This window comes from Cricetulus griseus, chromosome 7 (assembly GCF_003668045.3).
Source record: "Cricetulus griseus strain 17A/GY chromosome 7, alternate assembly CriGri-PICRH-1.0, whole genome shotgun sequence".
Lineage (NCBI taxonomy): Eukaryota > Metazoa > Chordata > Mammalia > Rodentia > Cricetidae > Cricetulus > Cricetulus griseus.
Genome location: NC_048600.1, coordinates 111,398,217 through 111,411,721, shown reverse-complemented (window position 1 = coordinate 111,411,721; position 13,505 = coordinate 111,398,217). Strand labels below are relative to the sequence as shown.

General features: G+C 44.8%; 1 protein-coding gene across 5 annotated transcripts in view; it reads right to left on the bottom strand.

Moving 5' to 3' along the window:
- Positions 1–10,827: 10,827 nt before the first annotated feature.
- Cdk12 (cyclin dependent kinase 12) overlaps positions 10,828–13,505 on the bottom strand; it is a 73,478-nt gene continuing 70,800 nt past the window's right edge. For 4 of the 5 annotated variants that reach the window (XR_003486877.2, XR_003486879.2, XR_003486880.2 and 1 more), the window contains 2 exons: positions 13,139–13,306; positions 10,828–12,618 (listed from right to left, as the gene is read on the bottom strand). The gene's annotated coding sequence lies outside the window, so the exon portion shown is untranslated. The remainder of the gene's footprint in view (positions 12,619–13,138; positions 13,307–13,505) is intronic. The other variant, XR_003486881.2, reaches the window with a different exon arrangement.

The following is a 13,505-nucleotide window of genomic DNA, read 5'->3' as shown; positions in this document are numbered from 1 at the left end:
GTGTGTGTGTGTGAGAGAGAGAGAGAGAGAGAGAGAGAGAGAGAGAGAGAGAGAGAGAAGGATGAGGGAGGAAGAGAGGAAGAATACCACAATGGATGTTGTATTGGTCACTTAGGCCAAACCTTGCACTAGAGGTCTGAGATTGAGCCTGGGAGGTGAAGAGATAAAAAAGATACCACATGACCCTCCCATGGGCCCTGTGTTTGATTTGGATTTATTATTCCCAGTGCCACTGACCAGAAGACAAAAGAGTTGTACCCTTACTATCAACAAAACAATGGAAGACGGGCAGTTTGGAGAGCTGGGAAGGGTTTTTCTACGTCCAGAGCTGGGGTCAATTCAATACACCACCCTCTTCCCAGCAACCAGATATTCTTCCTACCTTAAAATAATATTTAAGTTAAATTTGTCAGCTTTCAGGGTGTTTTCTTTCACATATCACTTTAATTGGTTCTGCTAAGGTCTAACAAGGTAAATATTGCTGTATGTGGTGTACAGATTTAGCAATAGCAAGTTTAAAAGATTAAGCATAATAACCCAGAACATAGGAGAATAAGAATAGGTGAATTCAAACCTTGATCTCTTAACTCTTTTTGGAGACAGGGTTTTGCTATGTAAGCCTGGCTGGCCTGGTGTTCATTATACAGCTTAGATAGGCTTTGACTCATGGCAGTCCCCCTGCCTCAGCCTCTGGAGTCCTCAGTTTAGAGGTGTACACCACTATGTTCAGATCTGACCTCCAATGTAAGCTTCCCTTGAGCCTCACTTTTGGTGACATTGTATTGCTTTGACTACTACAACAGTTGAGAGTTTTCTGGTAATGAGCTCAGAATTCCTTCCTAGTGACCAGAAAGCTTTGGGTGATATCCAGGGCCCTCGAAGGACTTCCTTCAGCATAACACTTCTGACACACCAACATCCAGACACTAGAGTCTCTCAGATGTAGAAATATTGCTGGGCGAGTGGCATACACCTTTAATCTCTACACTTGGTTGGCAGAAGCAGGTGAATCTCTGAGTCGTGAAAGGCCACCCTGGTCTTACAGAGCAAGTTCCAGGAAAGCCAGGGCTACACAGAGAAACCCCGTCTTGAAAACAAAGACAACAATGAAAGAAATATGAGAGACGAGGACTGGGAATGGTCAGAAGCAGCAGTGGGGATGGAAGTGGAAAGTGAAAAAGTACCAGTCTGAGATGCTAGCACCCTAGTCTTAGCATTGACCCTAGAAACAGATAGCTCCTTCCCATAGTCCGTGTTGTAATTTTTTCCCTCTCTCCAACTATACTTAGGAGAACACAGCCCCATGGCTTCCTTCCTTTTCTCACTCTTCCCTGTTCTTCCTTAGGTGTAACCTTCTGCTGCAGCCTGATCCTTCTAAGGGCCCTCTAAAACAGGTGCCAAGGGAACTCAAGACAGTGCTTCAGTTATTAAATATAAATAGACAGGGGAGAGGAACTGAATATAGAGACAGATATTATATCTCTCAGTCCCTGTGAGTTATTAGGAAGAAGGCAGTAGTGGTTGCTAAGCAACAGGTCTCCACAGAGGACAAGGCACTAGAGGGGAAAAAAAAGCCTCCTTTGACTGAATATTGGGGTGGGGAGGTAGGGAAAGTGAGGGTCAAAGGACTCTGACATGGTGGGCCAGCTGAGGGGAATGGTTGATTTGTCCTCTTAAGATGAGCCCTTCCCCAGGCCTTGGGAAGCTCTGCCTGTTACCACCTTCAGGATTGGTGGAAGGAGAGAGGATTCAGGCACTCCTCCCTTCCTACCAGGAAGAGGAGACCTGGTTTCCATAGCAACCTAGAAACAATCCTGGCCTCCTTTTTTGCTTATGGTTTCTCAGTAAAGACCCTCTAAAAGCAAGGACTATATAGACCCCTTTCTCTGACTCCCAATTTCTGATTGTGGGGGAGGGCAAACACAAAGGTAAGGGGAGGAGCTGCCAATCAGTCTCTCTTGGCCTAAAAGTAATCTCTACTAAAACTCTGAAGGAGCTGAGTGGTCATGGCAGCCAGGGCACGCCTTTAATCTGAGCACCTGGGAGGCAGAGGCAGGCGGATCTCCGTGAGTTAGAGGTCAGCCTGGTCTAAAGAGAGAGTTCCTGGACAGCCAAAGCTACCCAGAGAAACCCTGTCTTGAAAAACAAGAATAAAAATTAATCTAAAGGGTGTGTGATGGGGGGGGAGAGTGCACTCCCCTGACTGAGACCCTTGAGTGGGTGGCGGTGTAGGAGACAGGACACGGACTTCTGGGTGCCCTGACCTCTGCGTCTTCTAAGTGGCTGCAATAGGCAGGACAAATGGTGTGTCAGCTGCAAAGTGAACTTTTCTTATCTCTCATCTCCACATAGCTCTGGCTAGCCTGGAACTATGTAGACCAGGCTAGCCCCAAACTCACAAAGATCGGTCTGTCTCTGCCTCCAAAGTGTTGGGAATAAAGGCGTGCGCCATGTCTGGCCCACCCTTAGTTTTCTTTTTGTTTGTTTTTGTTTTTCCCAAGACAGGGTTTCTCTGTATTGATCTGGAGCCTGTCCTTGAACTTGCTCTGTAGACTGGGCTGGCCTTGAACTCACAGAGATCCTACTGCCTATGCCCTCCTAGTACTGGGATCTAAGGCGTGCGCCACCGGTGCCCGGCCCCACCCTTGTTTTCAAAGGGTCAGAAGAGACTGGGTTGGAGGTCAGGAGAGAATGAGAAGACAGACTTCTTCTATACCTCTTGGCCACCCAGGCCCATACTCCTAGACCCAAGTCCATAATTGTGAAGACCGGAGAATGGAGATATAGAACATTAACGTATGTCAAGTATAAGTGAGTGGCACCGAGGGGCATAATCTGTTTTTCTAATATGACCACAAGCAGAGTGTTAGAAGAATTAGGCCGACAGCTGCTGGTTTTTCCCCCTTTCTCTCCCCCCACCCACTCTCCCTCTCCCTTCTTCCTCAGCGTTTGCACACACCAATGGCAGCCGAGCCCTGCTCGCGATTTCTCTTAATCTTCCTCCGCCATCCTGCGCTCTTTCCGCAGGCGGTGCTGCGGAGCCGGCAGAGCCCCGCGTCACACCTTACTGCTCTCTGAGATTGCTCCACAGAGAGCTCAAGGAGATGGCAATTCGGCGCTGATGCCGGCTGGCAGCAGTTGGGAGAGGGGAAGGAGAAGAGAGGGAGGAGGGGAGGGGGAAAAGTTGGCACGGATACCAAGTTTTTCCCTAGAGAGGTGGGGGGGGGTGAGAGAAGAGAGAAAATGACACAGAGAAAAGGAAACAAGAAAAAAGAGGCAGAGAGAGAATATGAAGTTCTTCTAGACATCCACATGTGCGTATGCCTAGCCACCTGAGTCATGACCCTCAGTAGATCATACAGCCACCCAGTTAAGAGTTCGTGTACACACACACACACACACACACACACACACACACACACACACACACGCGCGCGCGCGCGCGCGCGCGCGCGCTCCCAGTCAACCTAGAAGAGCAGCCAAGGCATGTTGTGTGTATTCCTGTGTGTGTGTGTATGTGTGTGTGTGTATGCCTGTATGTTGTATCTGTTTTGGATCGCAGTAGAATGCAGTATGTAAATGAGATGGTTATTACCGCAATGTTCATCAAGCTGAGCCGAGAAGACATTAATAGCCTGATGAATATGCATGTGAATTTGTTAATTAAGTTAATTATTCTGCTGAAAATGCATTCGTCTTCCAAGGACATTTTCCCAATGATTTTTACATGCTCTAGCCATTAGTCATGCTATATTTTATCAGGGAAATGAGTTTGCTTAAGTTGTTAAAAAAAGAGAAAAGAAAAGAAGAGATAAAAATGAAAGAGGAAAATTCGTTGAAGTTGAGAGGGGAAGGCATCTAAGGCTGGCCTCAAGTTGAAGGCCCAGCTGGGCTTTTGAAGCCTGCCCTCGATTTTTATGGGTATTTCACTCTACAATTTTTTGCCCCCTTTTTTTTTTTGATGACAAACTTTTTTTTTCCAGTGCCAAATTTCCAACACATTAATTAATTGTTGTAGCCAATTAACTGTAGTTGTGCAAATGAGTTTAGCACTAATTACCATGCAGTGCCTGTAATCACATAAAAAACTTGCTGAGAGAGAGAGGAGGAAGGAGGAATGGGAAGGGAGAGGTGCCAGGAGAGGAGGGGACCTGGACTAGAGGATCCATAGAGAGGGGACAAGCAAGGTTTTGAGATATTCCAGTCAGGCAACATGCAGGCCCCATGGAAAGACTTCTCAGTGTCATTCAGGATGTCTGAGGGTCAGGAAACCCCAGTAAGGGGTCAGGGGGAAAGAGCCAATCTGCTTTTTGCTAAGAACTTCTAACCAAAAGACAAAAAAGCTCAGGATGGGTAGCTCCAGTCATTTCAGCAATGCAACATGGGCCCTATATAGCCCTTATAATCCCTGGTTTGGGCCTCAATGTTTGTCTCTCGCGCCAAAATTATTGGATGGGGATAGAGTGCCACTGGGTGGTATGCCATTCTAGATAAGCCAAAGAAGAGGAGGAGAGGAGGGTGGGGAAGAGGATATCACTCTGATTCTGGAGCTGTAAGTAATTGGGGGTGGTTATGGGTTTACAGCTACTGGGGAAGGGCAAGGGAGCAATGGTAAAATCATCCCAACAAGAGCCAACACCAGCAGGAAGTGGGAGTGGCAACCTGGGACTAGATGGGAGCTCTCAGGAGCCAAGCCTCCTCTCCTGCAAGCTGATACCTTTTTGTTTCCAGGGTTTCTTGGTGTAGCCCTGGCTGTCCTGGATCTTACTCTGTAGACCAGGCTGGCCTCAAACTCACAGAAATCAGCCTGCCTCTGCCTCCTAAGTGCTGGGATTAAAGGTGTGCGCCACTGCCACAAGTTGGCATCATTACTATCCATCATAGGTTTCCACTTCTCATCTGTGTCTAGAGGCTGAGGGGCAGATGGTTTGTTTCTCCAGCTTCTCTGGACCTACATAACCATGACACTGGAAGAAAAGCACAGGGGTAAAGTCAAGACTGAAATGGACTGGCACTTTTGCTTGTCCCCTCTCCACAATGCCCGCCGAGAGAGACGAGAGAGGAGAGAGGAGAGAGGAGAGAGGAGGAGAGGAGAGGAGAGGAGAGGAGAGAGAGAGAGAGAGAGAATGAATAAAGGAACTCTAGTTCCCTTGTCATTAAAAGAAACAAGGTACTACCCCTCTGGAATAGAGCTCACTTGCTTTGGGCTTCTGTTTCCTCATACCTCAGAGATACGTTCAACTCCATATTTCCAAGGAGGATCTTTAATAGGCATTCAAAGGCTAGATCCTCCTTTTCCATTTCAGGTCTCAGGTCTGTAAGGACATTGCTCAAGGGCTATATTCATTTCAGCCTCTGCTAAAGGGGAAATAACATCAATGGTATATGCTATAGCATCTTCACTCTGCACCATGGCTGCTCTTTGAATCGATGAACCAAGGTTATCTAAATAGGACCCAGGTTACTCCAAGAATATCCTTGCCTCCGGCATCTCTCTGCCAGTACTGCCCATACACTTCCCAGAAACCTTAGCTAAATGTAGAGAGGCCTGTAGTCTGACAATGTTTGATGTGGTAGAAAGGGATCCAAGTTCTTCTTTGCCACACAACTGCATGTGATCTTGGGAAAATGACTTACTATGAGCCTCAAATTTCCTCAATTACATAATGGAGACAAAAATGCCATGCCTAAAGGTCAAGAAGTTTAATAATTTTGATGACATAATACTTAACCAAGAGAATGGGCTGTCACTCATTGCTACTGAGTACAAAATAAGAAAACTTTATTGATGGGTAAAACTTGGTGATGCTAAAAATGTTTATGTTCACTGAGCATAGTGGTGTATACCTTTAATTCCAGCACTTGGGAAGCAGCAACAGGGGCTGCTTGGTTTACATAGCATGTTTCAGGACAGCCAAAACTACATAGTGAGACCCTGTCTAAGAAAAAATAGCCGGGCGTGGGTGGCGCAGGCCTTTAATCCCAGCACTCAGGAGGCAGAGGCAGGCTGATTTCTGTGAGTTCGAGGCCAGCCTGGTCTCCAGAGTAAGTGCCAGGATAGGCTCCAAAGCTACACAGAGAAACCCTGTCTCGGAAAAAAAAAAAATAACTATGTTCACAGAAAAAAAACTGGAGACAAATGTTCAAGGAACTTACTTGTAGCCCCCAAAATAGAATTGAATGGACAAATTAACAATGGTATAAACTATGTGTGGAGGTGCACACCTGTAATCCCAGAAGTTTAACATCATCCCGGGCTATATAGAAATTTCAAGGACAGAATTCGATATATGAGACCCTGTCTAGAACATAATAAAGTAGTGGCGATCTATCTATACCATGGACTAAATAAAAGGAATAAACCACTGGTACATACAAAAATTTGGATGGACCTCCAGGAATTATGGTTCATGAAAAAAGCCAATCCTACAATGTTATAGACTGTCTGATTCTATCTTTCAAGTGGTAAAGTTTTAAAAGAGGAAGGTTAATGTTACCAAGAATTAAGACATGGGTAGATGGCTAGCCAGATGATTCAGTGAATAAAGACTCTTGCTGACTGACAATGATGTCAGTTTGATGATCCCTAGAAATCATAAAGATAAAGGAGAGAATTGACTCCATATTATACACATACAATGGGGGTGAAGATAGGGGAGATTTAGCAAACAGGCACAGGGAATCCTCTGGTGCTGGAACTTTTACAAAGCATCCTTTCTTCCATTCTTCACCTCCCTTCCTTTCTGCGGGGACTGGAGACTGAACCCAGAGCCCTGGGCAAGCTGGGCGAGTACAACTACCACCAAGCTACACCCCAGCTTCTCTGTTCAGCAGTTTCACTGTAGAGGTGGATATACAAATGTAACCCAGGAAATAAAAATGAACAGCACTTACTAACTCAAATGCATATGTGTAGTAAAACTACAGACACCTTGGGGCCAGTGAGATAGATCAGCAAGTCAAGTCTCTTTGTCTCCAAGTCTGACAACCTGAGTTCCATCACCAGAGCTCATATGGTAGGAAAAAAATCAACTTCCATAGGTTATTCTCTGACCTCCATATGCATGATCCATACCTAATCCCCAACACACACACACACACACACACACACACACACACACACACACACACTTGAAAATAAAAGCCTTACAAGATTAATGGAATGCATCAATGTCAATATTATAGATACATTTTATTAGTTTGCAAAGTGATACCATTCGGGGCCTCCTGTTTTTGTGTGTATATATATTTATATGTGGATACACGTGGGATTATGCATGTAGATCCTAGAGGCTAATTAATTGGTATCTCCTCTATCACTCTTCACCTTATTTTCTTTTTTGACACAGGATATCTCACTGAACCAAAAAATCACCAGTTGGTCAGGATAGCTGGTCTCAAACTTGTTTCTACCTTACCCCAGTGCTGGGGTTACAAATGTGGGGGATCTGGACTCAGGCCCTCATGCTATGTGGCAGACATATTTTTACTCAATGAACCATCTCCCCAACCTTTTCTGTTTTTGTTTAAGACAGGGTCTTACTACATGGCTATGGCTAATCTAGAACTATACATACCACAAAATCCTCCTGAGTGCTGTGATTAAAGGGGTATACCACCAATACGCAGCCTGTTTTTTGTTGTTGTTGTTGTTTTTTTTTGTAATGGCAGGGTCTCACTTTAACCCTGGCTGATCTGGAACTCATTCTGTAGAACAGGCTGGTTTCAAATTTATGTAATCCTCCTGTTTCAGTCTCTTGAGTGCTGGGATTACAGGCATGAACCATTATACTTAGATTTTGGTATTGTTTCTTTAACTGAATGTCAATCTACAATTATTTCATTTAAAAAATCTGGCCCGGTTGGTGGCACACACCTTTAATCCCAGCACTCGGGAGGCAGAGGCAGGAGGATCTCTGTGAGTTCAAGGCCAGCCTGGTCTCCAGATAGGCTCCAAAGCTACACAGAGAAACCCTGTCTCAAAAAAAAAAAAAAAATCTATAAAAACAAAATGTGGTGAAACACAACTCTAACTTCAGTACTTGGGAGGCAGAGGCAGGTGGATTTCTGAGTTTGAGGCTAGCTTAGTATACGGAGCAAGCTCCAAGACAGCCAGGGCTACACAGAGAAACCCTGTCTCAAAAATAAATTAAAAAAAAAAAATTAAGGGAAGGAAGGAAAGACGAAAGCAAGTTACCTATCTATAATAAAGATTGTCTCCATAGTGGCTTGTTCTTGTGTCTCCATTACACAATTTAAAACAGGAAGATTAAGGCATGGTGGTGCACACCTTTAATTCCAACACTTGGGAAGCAGAGGCAGGAGCACCAAGGACTCAGAGAGACCCTGTCTCGAAACAAACACACACAGACACTCAGAGGCAGGCAGGCAGGCAGAGACACAGACACCCACAGACCACCCCCCCACACACACACACACACACACATGGGCTAGAGAGATGGCTCAGTGGTTAAAAGCACTGAGATCATGAGTTCAATTCCCAGCAACCATATGGTGGCTCACAACCATCCACAATGAGGTCTGGTGCCCTCTTCCGGCCTGCAGGTGTACATGCAGGAAGAACACTGTAATACATAATAAATAAACCTTCCTGGGCTCTGGAGGCAGAGGCAGGTGGATCTCTGGGAGTTTCACGGCCAGCCTGGTCTACAAAGCTACACAGAAAAACCCTGTCTCGAAAAAACAAAAAACAACACACACACACAGACACAAAAAGAGTAAGAAATATTCTCATTAGAAAAAAATAGATTAGGGGCTGGACAGAGGGTTCAGTGGTTAAGAGCACTGGCTGATCTTCCAGAGGACCTGGGTTCAATTCCCAGCACCCACATGGCAGCTCATAACTGTCTATAACTTTAGTTCCAAGGGATCTGACACCTTCACATCAATGCACATAAAATAAATTTAAGTAAATTATTTTAAAAAGGAAGATTAATAATAAATAATATTCTCATTAGAGTCCGTCAGTAAAATAGTTACAACCATGGGGAGTAGATATTTGTATCTGTTGGCCCAGTAACTCCACTATTAAAAATGGATAGGATGGGGCTGAAAAGATGGCTCAGTGGTTAAGAGCACTTGTTCTTACTGCTGATCTGAGCTTAGTTCCTAGCACCCATGCCAGGTGGCTGACAACTGCTTATAACATCAGCTCCAGGATATCTAGTGCTCTCTTCTGACCTCTGAAGGAAACTGTACTCACATTGTACCTACAAGCAGACACAGATACATACACAGAATTATAAAATAAATACTGGACTGGAGAAGATGGTTCAGTGGTTGAGAGAACTGGTTGCTTTTCCAGAGGACCTGGGTTGGATTCCCAGAACCCACTTGGCAAATCACTATCTGTAATTCCAGTTCCAGGAGATCCAATGCCCTCTTCTGGCCTCCACAGGCACCAAGCACCCAAAGAATGCACATATATACTTCAGGCAAAACACCTGTATACATAAAATAACAAGAAAATAAATTAAAAATAAATAGATCTGGAGAGATGACTCAGTGGCTTGCTTGCTGCTCTTCTAGAGAATCTTGAGTTCAGTTGCCAGCATCCACGCTGGGTAGCTCCAACTACCTGTAATTCTAGCTCTTAAAGATCTAATGTGCTCTTCTGACTCTGGGCAATCTCTCTCTCTCTCTCTACACACACACACACACACACACACACACACAATAAAAATGAAATAATCTTCGGGAGGCAGAGGCAGGCTGATCTCTGTGAGTTCGAGGCCAGCCTGGTCTACAAAGCAAGTGCCAGGACAGCCTCCAAAGCCACAGAGTAACCCTGTCTTGAAAAACCAATAAATAAATAAATAAATAAATAAATAAATAAATAAATAAATAATCTTTAAAAAACCACATCGGGTGGGCTGGTGAGATGATCAGTGAGTAAAGGCACCTACTTCCAAAGCCTCATAGCCTGAGTCCCCAGAACCTACATGGTGAATTCCCCAAAATTTCTATATGCATTCAGTGGCACATGCATGTGCACACACACAAATAAATATAATGCAATCTAAAAAATGCTCACACCTGTAAGCTCAACATAATCTTCATGAAATCATAGACTATTTGAAGTAATGTCAGGTCACTGGTTCATAAAAACAACAGAATTTGGGCAATGTCAGGTCCACTGGTTCATAAAAACAACAGAATTTGGGGCTGGAGAGATGCCTCGGGGGTTAGAAGCACTGCCTGCTCTTGCAGAGGACCTGGGTTGACTCCCAGCACCCATATAGCAGTTTATAATAATCTGCAATTCCAGTTCCAGGGAATCTGACGACAGCTTCTGATGTCTACGGGTGCAAGATAGAGACCTGGTACAGACAGACAAGCAAGCAAAACACCCATACATATAAAATTAAAACACTGCCAGGCAGTACTGGCACATGCCTTAATCCCAGTATTCAACTGGCAAGAGGTAGGTGGATCTCTGTGAGTTCGAGGCCAGCCTTGTCTACAGAGTGCGTTCCTGTTACATAGGGAAACACTGTCTTGAAAACCAAAATACTAAAAATAAAAAACAGACAAAAAAACCCAACAATATCCTACTGTATCAAATACTGCTTACTGAGACCTCTTGAGGATCAGGATTTATACACTCTGATGAAATTCTTTTTTTTTTTTTTTTTCTTTCAAGACAGGGTTTCTCTGTATTGCTTTGGAGCCTATCCTGGCACTGGCTCTGGAGACCAGGCTGGCCTCGAACTCACAGAGATCTACCTGCCTCTGCCTCCTAAGTGCTGGGATCAAAGGCGTGCGCCACCAATGCCCACCTTGAAAGTCTAACAATCTTGAAAAACAGTAGTTTATTTGCATTTATTTTTTAAAATTTGTTTTGAAACAATGGAATTAAAAGATTTTAATCACTAGAGTTAAAAGAAAGGTACTCGAACAAAAAAGTAAGACATATCCAAGAATGTAGGTGTGGGCTTCTCAAGGGATTACCACCTTATCTGCATTTCAGACTAGGAAAGAATGACTCCACATAACTTCCAAAGGTCATCTGTTAAGTGGAGTTGGCACCAGAACCCAGAAATGGCACTGAAATGCAGTCTAACTACCATAAAAACTGTATTTCAAAGACTCAAGGAGTACTCCAATGTGGGGAAATTGTGCTGAGGCTATGTGGAGGAGGTCTAGAAAAAGAACCATGTTTACCCAATGTTCCTTGGGTAGGCAGACAAATTCATCACAGGCAGAAGGACAGTTTCTGAAGAGAAACATTTCATTCCATGAGTAAGTTCCTTTTTTGTATGTTTAATTGAACCTTTTCTGTTAAAATCCACTCCTGTTTCTTCTCTTCTGTTTCCATGTGGATGGCGAATAGGTACAGGGCTCTCCTTTACTCCCATGAAGGAAATGGCAGGGGCTCTGTCTCCAGCTCTGCTGGGACTATGACTATGACGCTTTCCTCTCCTCAGGCTCTTGGATCTACCTCAAGGTCAAGAAAATGGACCATGAGAACCCCAATCACATCAAGAAGGCCATCTGGGAGAAAGCCTGAAATCTCTTGGGAACTTAGCAGATAAAGGTTTCCCAACAGGCTCAGCAGCAGGCTTCATGTCTGACATCAACTCCACTGTGATGGTCTGACCATTATCTCTCAGGCTAGACCTCCTGTCTCCATGCAACATCCACAGTTACCTTGCTTAGACAAGGAGGGGCTATGGATTCTGCAACTCTGCATTCCCCTTCCACTCCAATACTATCTTGCAGTATTTGCTCAAGGATGGACAATCCAATAAAGGACTATAGAGATGGCCAGGGAAGAGAATAATTTTGACAGGAAGATGTCAAGATCCCAAGGCCAGGTCCAGAGGAGCTCTTCTGGGGTCTCAAAGCCAGATCCCAAACTCTTTCTTCTTTTCTTCTCATATAAGAGCCAGAAGAACTGGGTTTCTGGCTATACCACCCAAATGTGACTGATCTTATCTGATCTCAGAAACTAAGCAGATGTACTTGGATAGTAGAACGGCTGGGGCCTAAAAACTGGACACAGAATGGAAGGATATGTCTCCTTCCTCCCTCTGTTCTTTATACATTATTCTACTCTGGGTTCAAAGCATGCTCACTCTCTACTTTGGTTTCCCTTGACCCATCTACTCTATGGACAGGAGAGAGTTAATGGCATGATATGGGCAAGCTATAAATTTCCCATCAGTGTGGAGAGAACAGGATTGTTGGCAGGGAGGGGGCTGGGTTGGGGGGGGGAATCTGGGAAAAAGCCAGGAGGTTGTCTCTAGGTAACAATAAACACTGCAAGCAAGGAGCAGCTGTTACACTTACTCTCTCTGCATCACAATGCTGAAATAACACTAATAAACCAGTGTGCCCAACACACAGGCATACACACATTTAGGGCCAAAACCCCAGTTGCACCTCTAGGACTGCCCTCTGCTCCAGAGTAGGGTCTTGATGCCATATATACTGCAGTTCAGGCATGGGTATACTTGCAGGGGAAGATGAGGCTGATGAGTGCTTCCCAATCCAAAGGCAGTTGTGGAGTCAAGCTGGGCAGTAGAGGCTGGGAACACAATTCAGATCCTGTGATAGTCAGTGGTAGGAACAATTCAAATTCAGCTATCTTCTCAGCTGGGAAGAAAGGAAGGGGCAGAAGTATGTGTAAGGAAAGATAACTATTTGCCATATCTAATCAGACTGGAGGTAATCAGGTGGCCAATACCTGAGCTGGCCAGTGAGAGGTGAAAGAATAGGGAGCAGAGAAAGGAATTTGGAAGGGAAGAGGATCAAGGAGAATGTGGTGTCTCTCCTGGGGCTAAAGTCTCCCCCCCCCTCCCCCGAACATTCCTGCCTATACCTCACTGTATACCTAGGCTCCCCCTCATAGTACAAGTTTTATATCCAGGGCTAGATAATGTGTTGGCTTAGGTCAGAACTAAGCTTTAGTAATGGGTCTTAGGGCTCCTGACACTGCCAGGAAGGAGGAAGAGTAAAACTGATTTCATCTTCCTGCATGAAGAACAGTTAATCTGTCTCTGTCCAACCAAAGTCATGTCTGGGTCACCAGTAGATGGGAAGAAAACCCTCACTCTGGCTAGAAAGCAGAGCTTCCAGAGATAAAAGGAACAGATACAGACAGACAAGAACTCACCATCTATCACAGAATACACACCCAACCCTCTCTTCTGAGGCCAGAAGTCAGGGTGTTTATGGTCATGTGTCTGGATATACTAGTATCCAAAGTCCCCATTGCTCTCTTCTTGCCATTTCCAGTCACTGACTGAGAAAGGATGGAGGAGATGCAGTTTGCCCCCCTGACCTGTGAGAGAGAAGAATACCAGCACTTCTGAACATTGATGGCCACAGCCATTTCCCAGCCTGTACCAGTACCCGGTTCAGCAGTCTAAGTGCTGCTAGATGCTCCTCTCTGGTCCAAGGTACCCGATTCTAGTGAGGAGAGCAGGAAGCACAGGTAGCATTCCTTCCTGGGTCTGGTCTTACAGTAGTATTTGTTTTTC